The sequence below is a fragment of the Pleurodeles waltl genome, chromosome 7, assembly GCF_031143425.1.
Source record: "Pleurodeles waltl isolate 20211129_DDA chromosome 7, aPleWal1.hap1.20221129, whole genome shotgun sequence".
Classification (NCBI taxonomy): domain Eukaryota; kingdom Metazoa; phylum Chordata; class Amphibia; order Caudata; family Salamandridae; genus Pleurodeles; species Pleurodeles waltl.
In genome coordinates, this window is record NC_090446.1 from 74,470,541 (window position 1) to 74,483,737 (window position 13,197).

Genomic DNA, 13,197 nt, shown 5'->3' on the forward strand with positions numbered 1-13,197 from the left:
TAGCTAAAGGGCTCTCAAAGTAGGCCTAAGGAGCAATGCTTAATTTGTAAATAAAAATGTGCCGGTACCCAAAGCCCTCCTCTTAAACATGCGGCTGCTGCAATTAAATGTGGGAACACGGAATACTGAGGCAGCTTATTCCTGAAGCCTTCTAGGGCCTCTTCTATCCATTTACAGCTACTCCCTCCCCCTTCAGCTCACTCTTGCAGCTTTCTGCTTTCTTCCGTTGTGGCGCTTTTTCGTTTTTCCTTTCCTCTGTCTTTCCCACGTGTGTCTTTTGCTCGCAGTAAATGGTTGAGGCAGAAAAATAAGTTCCGGCCCACAAATATAAGTGCCGTGCTCCGCACCGGAAACCACAAGCACAAATTAAGCACTGCTAAGGAGGCCCAGAAGTGATCTTTCCAAGTTTCTGGTACCTTGACTTGGAACATCTTACCCACCAAAGGCTAGAAAGCTCCAGCATTTTAAATGAAAATCCTGAACGGTCACTGATCACCACCACATTGGTATGTTCTCTTTATTTTTATTATTTGAATAAGCACCTTGCCTCTTTTGAAAACTCCCAGCTCTCCCCCTTAAAATCCCTTCTCTACTGACGATGATACTTTTATTGGAAGTATTTTGATTCAGGGTGTATATGTAAAACGCTCAAAGTCCGCTTGGTCATGAGGCGCTATATAAATGTGTTAAATAAATAAGTAAAGCTGATGCAATGCCTCACTTTTCAAGTGTCTCCCGCTTCTCTGTTAACCATTTGCGTTCTCTTTCTCCACCCATGCCTCCCTCTGCACATTGGTGCAGTCCTTAGTCTCGTAAACTTTACTGCCTTTCTTTGTTCACAGTCTTCTCTTTAGTAACTAGTTTAGTGGGGTCATCTATCATGCTGTTTGAAGTAGCGACTAGTTTGACGCCCGGGCAAGCATTGAAAGAAAGCATAATGTTAGGACGTGAAAGCCATGGGCTAGTTAAAGTGCCGTCACGCCCCTTGTGCGAAAACAGGCCTTGGGAAGCTGCATTAATGACTGTCTCAGGGCGCAGAGCCCCGTCCTTCATCCTGAGATAATGACATGGTGTATTTGCGCATTCCGGACCTCCCCTGCCTGCAGTTCACCTCAAAGACAAAATAACTTTGCACACTTTTACCTCCGCCCAGGGTCATTTCAGCTGTACACGCCCTTAGCACGTGACATGTGTCACAAGATGTTTGACCTCAAGATGTACATCTTATTGCCTTAAAGAAAACATTGGCAAAACCAAAAAGTCTAGATTTTAACAGAAAGCCCTTGGATTATTTAATCGAAGTACTCACTCGCCCATTCATGATATATTCAATCATTCATCATCTATGCAATGCACTCAGTCGCTCATGTTTGCATTAATACATCCACACATCACCCCTGAATCATCCTTTCATTCAAGCACTTGCCCACAACATCAAACACAACTTTACCAATCAATGAAGAGGCATTATCGCCTTTAAGCCAGACTTACTGGCATTGGCAATGCTTCTTAAATATGCTCAGATGAAAGCCGAGAAGCATTCTTCTCTCAGGCCCGTCTGAGTTTTAGGCGGTTTCATTGGCTTCCCACCGTGCTACACGTTATTTGTCGGGCTTGAGGGATTATCTCTGAAAAGATTACTTCATTAACTAAGGCGCGACTATCATTGGAGCTAGGCCAGGATGTACCCGTATCCCGCGTGCCACGGACCAGGGGGGCCATGACCAGTCTCATGGAACGCAGAGGCCCACACTCACTCTATTGTCTGTGGGTGACTATTCTGTACAATCGGGTCCGCCCCACCACAACGAATTTAATGAACCTCGCGCAAAAAGGGAAAAGGCAGAGACTGCAAGGGCGCATCCCCTGCGGTACCTGTTTCTAAGGTGCACGAGTGGATGTGTCAGCAGTCGGGGCGGACTCCCAGTTCGATTGTGGTGTCCTCTGTGCCAGGGTAGAATTAATGTTGAAACTCTCTTAAGCCTTGGCAACACTGGCTGGATACTATTGAAATTATAGTGTCATCTATAATGGGCCAACTCTCTGGTGGCAGTGGCTACATTCAATTCAGTCGGGGGCAGTCATCACCCATCTGGGCACTCACGGTCCCAGTGCTTGTTCTGCACCCATAGTTCCAGTTATCTGCCAGGCCCAGAAGCGGCCTGTGGTTGGGAGGTGGGGACGCGCCCTCGCAAAATGGGGGCAGGGGCCTATTATACCTTAGTACAATGCAGTAAATATTCATTTCCAGGATGCTTTTAGGAGGAAAGTGGTCGGCAAGGAGGCTTGCAGGGTCCCTCGAGTAAGTTCAAGGGGCCTGTTGACTTTTTAGCTCGGAAGAAAACTAAAGATCATTTGAATCTCCAGCTACATCAGCTTCCACCCCACATGTGATTATCCTGGCAAATGTCACTTGCTTAAGGCCAGACCAGTCTGAGACCACTAAGCAACTGATTGTTAAGTCCGCACATTGGCTCTCTACGAACTCCTCGTGTATGCATGACATAGGACCACATATTTTGATAGCTGGAAGGGTGGGCTGGCTGGGTGTGGCCCCTAAGGTGTTTTCAGGGGACTGTGTTGTTGTTAATTTTGGTGTTGCTGGGTTGGTGGTCGATTTATTGCAGCTATTCGTGTCTTCTTGTAATCATGCAGACTAGAATTTCTGCCCACCCCTTGGGTTTCTTTTACAGCCCTCGTGGCCCCTCTGTATACAATGAGGGGGCAGAGAGTGTAGGGTCCTGTGAACCAGTAGAGGTCCCATCACAAACAGATATGAGATTTTGGAGGGGTTGGAGGGTTGTGATTGACTCTGTGGGTCCAGTTATCCTCCCCTCTCCCCCCATCGAACACTTGGTCCTACTGAGGCAGGGGCCTAGAGTAGCTGTCCACACTGATTCAACAATGGTGAAGATATTAATGTGGAACCTTGCCGGGTTGGGGGGGGAGGGGAGATGGATGACCGTGTATGGGTGGATTTAGTGACAAATTTTCGGATCATTTGTCTCCAAGAAACATGGGCAACTGATTCACATGAATTGGATGGGTATCAGTCATTTTGTGCTCCAGCCTGTCCCTTCAATTCAGGCAGGGCAAAGGGAGGTTTGATAACGTTTGTAAGCAATGTTTTTGTTGGGAAAATTACTAAACAGTGCACTGGTTCTCCCTGCTTTTAATTTATCCTATTCGCTCTTAACTTAGGCTGGGATCTTTCATTAATTAATTACTACAAAAATGTTCTTGATGGCTGTGCACATCTTGTAATTGACAAACTGGAGAATAGCATCTAAGGCCTTATGAATTCCCTTCAAAACCCGCTAGAGATTGATTGATTAGGGGATTTGAATGCTCATTACTTTCCTATTTTTAGAGTTTCAAATTGTGGGCTTAGGAATGGAGGAAAGACTCATTTACCCATTATAAGCATAATGCTTATGGGAAGTCTCCTAATAAGTGTATTGTCAAATTCAACCTAAGCATGCTGAATGGTGAGTGGGTGATTTTCTACCTACTTTTTCTGGCAAAACTCAACCAATTGATTACATCTTTAGTTCTGAGATAGTTGAGGGGCCATTGAGGAATGTTTAGGTCACTTTTTCCGGCCTTAGTGACCACGCTTTAGTGTCTAGCAGTTTGAAGGGGTAAGATCTGGCTAATCCCCGGACCCAAACTAGATATCAGCCCTCCTTGGGGAAGAAAAATGGCTTCACTATTAAGTAGTTCAGAATAAATATCTCTGACTTTCTCCCATCACTATTGCACAATAAATATGAGGCCTTATCTATTTGTTTGGACCCAGGTGTAGATTCCGGCACAATCAAGGAGGCTTTTGGGGAATTATTAAGGCCAGTAGTGAAGCACTGACTGACCCTGTTAAGTCAAAGAAGTTTAATGCTGGGGAGGTGGTTTGATCATTCCTACATGAAGGTTCTTGCCAGACTTCATAAGGCCCTATGTGCGGAGTCTAGGGACAGCTCGCAGATTAGACAATCCAGGGAGAAGGCGTGGCTGCTAAATATGCACCTCCCTGCATGCAGAAGCAATCCTTTCATCTGTTTCCCTGCCTGTGTGACAGTGGGCAGGGAAACAGATAAAAACTCTTATTCCAGCAAGTGTCAGCAAATTTCCTGCTCCTGCCCACTGGGAGCGGAGTTACTGTTTGCTCTCACTTTGCAGGAGCTGTCACAGCTCCTGCCAAGTGAAAATAATCTGCTATCTCCTGAGGGTGGGCCCGTGTAAAGATCACAGGAGCGAGCCCTGGGGGGTGGCGGTCCCAAGGGCCATTAGTGGCTCCAGGAGGGGGGCCGGAGGGGGGCACACGGCCCCCCTCCTTTCTATGATTTGGCCATGCCCCAGGAAGGTGTTGGTCCCCAGGGCCATAGAAGGCCCAGGAGGGGGGGCACACTGCCCCCTTCCTCTTGTTGTAATGGCCATGCCCCAGGGACATGGTGGTCCTTGGAGCTGAATATGGCCCAGGAGGGGAGCCACCCTCCTCGCTGGCCTAAGGAAGGCAGTGTCCCTGGGAACCCAAAGAGCAAAAGAGGTGGTCCATGCGGCCCCATTCCTATTTGTTTACTAAGCCTCAGGGAGGTAGTGGTCCCTGGGGCACTTGGGAGCCAAAGGAGGGGGCTCCGCTCATCCCCTCTCTTATATTTAATCTAAGCACCAGGGAAGTGGTGGTCCACGGGGCTCTTTTCTGGGTACAGAGGGGCACCCCCTTTCCTAAAATGTATTATTTGGCATGCTCCCAGGACCTGGGCCTCAAATTGGCTTAAAAAACAAGTGCTGGAAACTGTGCTTGTTTTTTTGTTTACAATTTTTCATCATACTTGTTAATCTTCCATGAATTTATCTGAAAACATGAAAAAAAATGTTTTTTGCACTGGTGGGGTCTCAGGGGATCCCCAGCACCAAGGCTAGGGGGTACGGCTATTCCTACCATGCCCCCTTTTTTTTTTATTTTATTTTTTATGGGACTCAGCTGAGGCCTGTCCAAAATTGCTGTCAACACTTCGAAGTTGAAGTGTTGGCAGCCACTCAGGTCTCAGCATCGGATCTCTGGGTTTTGCTGAGGCTCTGTGCCTCTAGATATGCAAATGGGTTTTTTCTTTAATTACTCTGAAACTACTGAACAGATTTACACCAAATAACAAAAAAGGCTCTTTCTGGACCAAGAGCTTCACTTATGTCAAATGTGGTGTAATTCGAGCCAGTGGTTTGGAGTGTAGTCATGTTCAAAATCCCTAAGGGAAATTGCATGAGGAAAAAGCATTTTGGGATCCACCCTTTTTATCAACCCCCACTTGAGGAATCACCCCTAAACTTTCCAAACAGCAGCAGAAGTGAGTGTTAAACTAGTTTTGAACATTTTGAAATATCATGAAGACTCATCAAACGGCGCCAAAGTTATTGGCAAAACAAAAAAAGCTTTTCCCATGGAAACTAGTTTCTAACTATAACGCTTTAACTACCTACTGGCGACCACCAGTAGGAGATATATATATATATATATGTTCACTTAAAAAAAACAAAGGTTACAGGGATGTTATAGTTTGGCTCACATTTTAAAGTACAAACCCATAGAAATGTACCTGTTATAGTTAGAGTTATCTCAAGTAACTATAACATGTGCCCTAAGGTAACTATAACTCATGCTCCCGCCACACACAGGGGGTCAGGCTATTCCTACCTGGAAACTGTGCTTGTTTTTTTTTTTTTACAATATTTCACCATACTTGTGGATCTTCAATGGATTTCTGTGTTGTTGTGGGTCTGTAAGTGGGTGCGTGAGGGTTTCAGTGGGTCTGTGAGTAAGTGTGTGAGAGTCTGAGTGGATCTGTGAGTGACTACGTGAGTGTCTGAGTGGGTCTGTGAGTAGGTGTGTGAGGGTCTGAGTGGGTGTGTGAGTGGAAGAAAGAGATAAAAAAAGAGAAATTGAAAGAGGGAGAGGGGAAGAGAGTGAGAGGGACAGAGAGAGAGAGAGAGAGAGAGAGGGGCATATTTATTTAAGGAAAGTGCTCATGGAACGCCATCATGTGTGCGCCGTATTTAAAATTTGGCACACCATGGTGATAGTTAGTGGACTAGAGTCCGAATTTTTGACTCTAGTCCGGCGCTTTGCAGGATTAGCATAAAAAATTCTGACGCTAATCCTGCAAAGCATGCATACACCCATTGTAAGCAATGGAAGCCTCCTTTTAACGCCTGCTCTGAGCAGGCGTTAAAAGTGCTGAAAAAATTGCAAAAGGAAATCTCCTAGAGTGTTTAATAGTAAATTTGTTCAAAACTCGAAGCTGTTAGTACTGAATCGAGAGGAACATCTACTAATGATGACGTAGAGTAGCTATGCAAAAGGCTAAGGGGGTCATTCTAAGTCTGGCGGGCGGCGGAGGCCGCCCGCCAGACTTCCCCCCTCCAAAATACCGCTCCGCGGTCGAAAGACCGCTGAGGGTATTTTGGGATTTGCACTGGGCTGGCGGGCGACCGCCAAAAGGCCGCCCGCCAGCCCAGTGCAAAACAGCCTTCCCACGAGGACGCCGGCTCAGAATTGAGCCGGCGGAGTGGGAAGGTGCGACGGGTGCAGTGGCACCCGTTGCGTATTTCAGTGTCTGCAAAGCAGACACTGAAATACAAAGTGGGGCCCCCAGGGGCCCCACAACACCCCATACCGCCATCCTGTTCCTGGTGGGCGAACCGCCAGGAACAGGATGGCGGTATGGGGTGTCAGAATCCCCATGGCGGCGGAGCGCGCTCCGCCGCCATGGAGGATTCACATGGGCAGCGGAAAACCGGCGGGAGACCGCCGGTTTTCCGCATCTGACCACGGCCGAACCGCCGGGGTCAGAATGCCCTGCGGGGCACCGCCGGCCTGTCGGCGGTGCTCCCGCCGACCCTGGCCCCGGCGGTCTCTGACCGCTGGGGTCAGAATGACCCCCTAAGTCTATTGGTGTTGCTAACAATTTATATTATTACGTACTGGAGAGGGATCAGTGGAAAATACTTAAACCTCTAGCAAAGTGTTTGACTCAACAGTGTGCACCATTCTACCCATGACCACCTACCATAAAATAAAGTCATTTGTAACACAAGTGTGTAAAAACTAAGCACACTTTTCAGAATTCTCTTTGAACAAACTTACACATTCTTTCAATCATACACCACATGTATACAACTTAAAATGACACTATCCCAGGACCACCGAGGAAATGTCCATAAGCGATCAAGAAATAAATCAATCATTGTTATCATTCCATTCTCAGGCCAGAGCTCTTGCCAGATGGCTCAGTTCTGATCCTCTGGAGTGCATGACAAGGACACAGACAGAAATCACGGAGCAGGCTTTGCTGGCTGCTGCATCTAGCTTATCTAAAGCAATGCTGTCCACAATTATTAGGCCTTTGCCAAAGCCATCTTTAGCTTTCTGTAGGCCAGACCTGTGGCTCTAATACATTATATATATGGCTCCCAGTTTTATGGTATGTATTTTTTGATTTTTCCGTCTGTATTTATCCATAATATTTTTTCCTCATTTTAGCTGTATTTACCCATATTTGTTTTGTGCTTAATGTGGAAAATTAAGCTACAATTGCTGTATTTCCATGTGTATTTAACCAGAAATGTTTACTCTTGTTTAAATGTCCATGAGTTTTTGCCATTTTTAGTACAATACAGTCATCTGAAATAACTTGCATGTATAACAGCTTAAACAGCTGTTGTACTACAGTTATCTAAGCTTCACTAGACAATCTTTTTTCTTTTTTTTAACTCCTCTACCTAGCAGTATGCACAAATATTGACCTAGCACATATGATTGACATTGGTGAGAAATGTCCAGAAGAAAACCTATTTTCTGTATTTTTCCATTTTAATTAGTTAGTTAGAGTGGGCCTTGTGTTAGCCTCTGGCCTGTGATTGATTGGATGGCTCTAACTAATTTTCCTGCTCCTGATTTAAAGGATTTCCTTCCTGATATTGTGCTTGTCCCTCCCCAAAGCCTGTCAGTCTCACAGTACTAGGATGGGATAACCTTTGCAGTGCTGAAGTGAGACCTTTATTTTCAGTTCTTGAGGGGAAGTATTTGAGCTCCAATTCTCCCCAAACTCCCCATTTCCCTACCTTTATGGCACACTTCAACACCACCATCCAACATCCTTTAACCCCATGCATCCCCCTTTTGTAATAAAAACTTTTAAAAACTTTTTGCATTTGCACACAATAGGTACAGGAACCTGTGCATTTATTCGTGTTATTTTAAGAAACCCTAGTCAAAGATCACCATTGTGGATGTCCACACATCCTGGCAGGCCAAATTCAATAGAATTTAGTAAAATAAACTAAAATGCAATCCAAAAAAACACTGTAAATGTACTTGCATCTTTTGTGACTGTCTTTGAAGGTCATTTGTTGAAACATTATAAATTGATTCAAAGAAGGCCACATTGGATGCATTTGTAATAGCAGCAGATGCAAGGGCATTGGCAGGGCCTTAAAGGGGCGTAGCTTCAGGGGAGTGTTTGGGGTGTAACACCCCCCTAATAAATGTATTTTCTCATAAATAGTTTGTGTAGGAAAATGGCCCTTGTTGCTGTTACCCCCCTACTTTTTGCCTGATGTTGATGCTGACTTGACTTGAGAGTGTGCTGGGATCCTGGTAACCAGGCTCCAGCACCAGTGTTCTTTCCCTAAAAATGTACCATTGTTCCACAATTGGCACTTCTCTGGCATACAGATAAGTCTCTTGTGAGGACTGCAGCATGTGTTGTGCCACCGTAGGGGACCCCTCACTCAGCACATGCACACTGCCTGGCAGCTTGTGTGTGCTGGTGGGGAGAAAAAGGCAAAGTCGACATGGCACCCCTCTCAGGGTGCCCTGCACATAAAACACTGCCTGTGGCATAAGTAAGTCACCCCTCCAGCAGTCCTTACAGCCCAAAGACAGGGTGCACTATACCACAGGTGAGGGCATAGCTGCATGAGGACTATGCCCCCACAGTGTCTTAGTCCTTTCTTAGACATTGTAAGTGCAGTGGGGCCATATTAAATATATGGTCTGGGAGTTTGTCAAAACGAACTCCACAGTTCCATAATGGCTACACTGAATAATAGGACGTTTGGTATCAAACTTCTCAGAATAATAAACCCACACTGATGCCAGTGTTGGATTTATTAAAACATGCACACAGAGGGCATCTTAGAGATGCCCCCTGTATTTTACCCAATCCTTAAGTGCAGGACTGACTGGTCTGTGCCAGCCTGCTGCTGAGAGACGAGTTTCTGGCCCCATGTGGTGAGAGCCTTTGTGCTCTCTGGGACCAGAAACAAAGCCTGCTCTGGGTGGAGGTGCTTCACACCTCCCCCTGCAGGAACCTTAACACCTAGCAGTGAGCCTCAAAGGCCCAGGCTTCGTGTTACAATGTCCCAGGGCAATCCAGCTAGTGGAGATGCTCAGCCCCTAGACAAAGCCCCCACTTATGGCGGCAAGTCCAGAGGGATAATTAGGAAAAATAAGGAGGAGTCACCACCTCAGCCAAGATCACCCCTAAGGTGTCCAGAGCAGAAGTGACCCCCTCCTTGCAGAATCCTCCGTCTTGGTTTGGAGGATCAGGGCCAATAGGGATAGGAATTTGCTCCCCTCCCCAAAGGGAGTGAGCACAAGGAGGGTGTAGCCACCCTCAGTGACAGTAGCCATGGGCTCCTGCCCTCTGACCCCCAAAACGCACCTAAATCTTTTATTTAAGGGCTCCCTGAACCAAGCTAGTCAGATTCCTGATGACCTCGCAAGAAGAAGAAGGACTGCTTAGCTGAAACCCCAGCAGAGAAGGAAAGGAGGCAACAATTGACTTGGCCCCAGCCCTACCGGCCTGTCTCCAGTTTCAAAGAACCTGCAGAAGAAAGGCGACGCGTCCTGCAGGTATAGCGACCTCTTAGAAAGCTTCAGAGGACTGCCTGCATCACAGAGGATCAAGAACGCCCGTGGACAGCAGCCCAGTCCAAAGAAGAAAATAAGAAACCTCTTCTTAAGGACTCCCACCTCACTCCAGAAGCGTGAGTCCTAACCACTCTGCACCTGACGCCCACGGCCCGTGTCCAGGTGGCCCAACCGACCAGAGAGGACCCCTATGCGACGGCGACCAAGTGCCCACCCTGGGTTGACCCCTCCACGACGACACCGGCAGAGGGAATCCCGAGGACCCCCCTGACCGTGACTGCCCTGGACGAAGATATCCGTCGCCAAAGGACCCACTGCACCCGCAGCCCTCAGGCCTGGGAGAAATCGACACCCAGTGCAGCGGCAATCAACAGGTGACCCTCTTCCCTGTCCGACTGGTGGTGTGCCCGAGACAACCCCCCCAACCTCACCTGCAGCGCCTGAGTGACCCCTGGGGTCCCCTCAGAGCTTCATTGGAAACCCAATGCCCTGTTTCCACCCTGTACCGTGCTGCTGAGAGTGTGGGATTGGTACCTACTTGGGGCCCCTCCAGCGCTCCTATAATTCCCCTTGGTCTTCCCTCCGAGCCACGGGTACTTACCTGCTGGCAGACCGAATTCCGAGTAACCCCTGTCTCCATAGGAGCCCACGTTAAAATTGCTCAACTTTGACCTCTGAACCTAGCCGGCCTCGTGTTGCTGGTGGTGGGTGTTTGGGGTTGACTTGAAACCCCGGTGGTGGACTACCTATAACCTGGAGACTGGAACTGTAAGTCGTGTACTTACCTCTACAACTGTAATTTATTTTCTTCCCCCAGGAACTGTTCTGAAAATGCAGTGTCCACTTTTAAAATTGATAATGTCTGTTTTCTTAAAAATTGTTTACTTGACTAAAGTGAAACAAAGTTACATTGATGTCTATACTAAGTACTTACCTGCAACAATATTTACTTCTCAACTGAGTCTTGTGGTTCTAGTAATAAAGTAACAAAAATATATTTTTCTATATAAAAACCTATTGGTCTGGAGTTAAGTCACTGAGTGTGTTTTTCCTCTATTGCTTGTGTGTGAACAACAAATGCTTAACACTACCCTCTGATAAGCCTAACTGCTCGACCACACTACCACAAATAGAGCATCAGTATTATCTATTTCAGCCTCTGTCAAGCCTTTTGGGGAGCCCCTGGACTCTGCACACTATATCTCATTTTGATATAGTATGTACAGAGCCATTTTCCTACAGTTGGGTACAGATGCTTTTGTTGGGTATTGTGAGATATCACAGATTTCATCAGGTATTTGTTCCTACAAACTGACCGAAAACGCACACACACCGTAAAAATCCTCAAAAATATTAATTATTTTACAGAATACTCTGTTTTCTCTCTTAGTGCTCCTATCAAACCGCATTCCTCTCTCTTTCCACTGCCTCTTAGGCCCCACTCATCACCTTTCTTGTCCTATAATGTATTTAAACATTATATGCCAGTCAGATTGCCAGAAAATCTGAAGCTCACACACCTCCCCCCCCACTTAATCACTTAATCTTATTGACCAACCTCCAGCCTTGGGGTTGTCTTTACCCCAAAAAAGCAGTGATAAAGCCAACGGGTTCCACCGCTAAGAACCACTGGCTTACCAGAAAAAAACAAAAAAAAGAGCAGCTGAGAAAACGTGTGCCAGATTTTGACACCACTCAGTAATGCAAAGGTCTTCCAGCATAAGCTTAAAATGAGAACCTTATTTAGAGTTTGGTGGATGGTTTACTCTTTAGGTTATAATGGGATCATAATACTGCAGACAGGATATCCCTCAAGAGTAACCCCCTGTAAACATAGCCTTCAGGAAACATAATTATAATTTCTATTTCAATACAATAATGCATAGGACTCAAAGTGCTTAGAATGCTAATTATATTTTAATTATGAAAATTAAATTGTAGAATCAGAAAAACTGTCACTTCATCTTAGAAGGTGTTGTGATTTTGAGAAAAATGTTTTTGAGGACTGGCCAAATGACGTACAACAAATCCAACAAATGGTATGACCTTGGGAACAAGACTTTATATCAGTGTGCATCCATTCCATGGTCTGGCAAAATTGGAACTTAAACCCAAGCTAAAAAGTTCAATTTACATCTTAGTTTACCAAAACATATGAACTAAAAAGCATTAGACCTCCCAAAAGAGAAACTCATGAAATATGCCTTTACAGTAGGGACTTGCACAGAATCAGAGAAAAACTCTCTGCAGCAGCAAAGAACAACTGTCTGCTGACCCTCTTGATATTCTTTCAGGGCTGGCTGGACAGAGGATCATTCCTGAAAGAACCATATCTTACCGCCCCCAGTGCTTCTTCCCCATGTAAGATGCCCACTCCAACCCTGTTCCTAGGTCCTAGAAGACCTGTCACTCTTTCATGGTTATATCATTTACTTTCAATGCTGAATCGACAGGTGGCGGCTATGACCCAGTCAAGGAGTTTGTCTGATGCAACGTCACAGAACACCATTTTATATTTAGCTTAATCTTTGCTCTTTTTTTAGGAATGAGCATTGGTAAAGCAAATAGGACTGACTTAAACAAAATGTATTGAGTTTTAAATAGGTAAAACTAAAGAATGTATTACAGTACAGAAATGTAATAAGGAAATCTCGCCCAATTCAGAACACAAGTGTCAGAGCTGAAGGTAAGTAATGTTGACATATAGAAGAAAAAACCGAAGCCTTCATTTTGATCCATAATGCTTGCAGCAATGTGGTAGAGGCTGCTGGTAATTCTGAAGGAAACTTCAAAGATGGCGTTCATAACAGAGGAAGGAGTCTACCCAGGCGTATCAGTCTCCTGTCCCATGTAGTCTTGGTACGGGCCCAAGATGTCCCAACATCTCAATTTAGAAATTTGCAATGAAGCATACACTGCTGCCAGTTCATTAAAAAATATAGTGTCCGTCAACCAGTTCTGATATAGGGGAAGTGGACCATTAAGGCATACCCTGGCTACTTAGCGTCGAGAAAGAAGCAACAGAAAAGCCATAAGCTTTCATGCTGCACCAGAGACATCAATGACATCCCCAGGACCATGGTGAGTGATACACACAGGAGTCTAAAAACAATAATCTCAAACAACCTATAAGATACCTCAGCCCAGAAGGATCTAATCAGGTGACAAGCCCAGACAAGGTGTACCAAATCGTTGTGGTGAGCGGAGCATTGTGTACAACTAGAACTATATGCAGCATCCATTCGTCTGAATCATTGTGGGGTGTAATA